This window comes from Lepidothrix coronata, unplaced genomic scaffold, assembly GCF_001604755.1.
Source record: "Lepidothrix coronata isolate B3197 unplaced genomic scaffold, Lepidothrix_coronata-1.0 Scaffold25, whole genome shotgun sequence".
NCBI classification, from domain to species: Eukaryota; Metazoa; Chordata; class Aves; order Passeriformes; family Pipridae; genus Lepidothrix; species Lepidothrix coronata.
Window position 1 is genome coordinate 1362744 of NW_016690205.1, and position 1201 is coordinate 1363944.

Here is a 1201-nt window from a genome sequence, read left to right on the forward strand (position 1 = left end):
GAGGGGGATCGGGATCCGGACGGGATCAGGACCGTGGGGGGATCGGGATCGGGACGGGATCAGGACCGTGGGGGGTATCGGGATCCGGACGGGATCAGGACCGTGGGGGGATCGGGATCGGGACGGGATCAGGACCGTGAGGGGGATCGGGATCCGGACGGGATCAGGACCGTGGGGGGATCGGGATCGGGGACGGGATCAGGACCGTGAGGGGATCGGGATCGGGACGGGATCAGGACCGTGGGGGGATCGGGACTGGGACGGGATCAGGACTGTTGAGGGGATCGGGATCGGGATGGGAGAGGATCGGGAGGGGGATTGGGACCGTGAGGCGATCGGGATCGGAAGGGGGACTGGAATCGCGATCGGCATCGTGGTCGTGAGGGGATCGGGATCGAGGTGGGAGCGGATCGGGAGGAGGATTAGGACTGGGAGGGGATCGGAATCGGGACTGGGAGGGGATCGTCAGGGGGATTGGACCAGGAGGGGATCGGAATCGGGATTGGGAGGGGATCAGGACCGGGAGGGGATCAGGACCAGGGAGGGAATCGGGACTGGGACGGGATCAGGACCGGGGGGCGCATCGGGATCGGGATGGGAGGGGGATCGGGACCTGGAGAGGTTCGAGATTAGGATGGAAGGAAATCGTCAGGGGGATCGGGACCGTGAGGGCATCGGGATCGAGGTGGGGAGGGCATCGGGACCGTGGGGCGATCGGAAGGGGATCAGGACCATGGGAGGATCGGGATCGGGATGGGAGGGGGATTGGGACCGTGAGGCGATCGGGATTGGGAGGGGGGTTTGGATCGGGATTGGAATGGGAGAGGATCAGGAGGGGGATCAGGACCGTGGGGGGATCGGGAGGGGGTCAGGACCGTGGGAGGATCGGGATCGGAATGGGAGAGGATCGGAAGGGGGATTGAGACCGTGAGGCGATCGGGAACGGGAGGGGGATCAGGACCATGGGGGGATTGGGATCGTAGTCGTGAGGGGATCGGGATCGAGATGGGAGAGGATCGGGAGAGGATCAGGACCGTGGGAGGATCAGGATCGGAATGAGAGGAGGATTGGGACCGTGAAGCGGTCGAAATCGGGAAGGGGATCAGGACCGGGGGGGATAGGGATCGGGAGGAGGATCGGCACCTGGAGAGGTTCGAGATCAGGATGGGAGGGGATCGTCAGGGGGATTGGACTGGGAGGG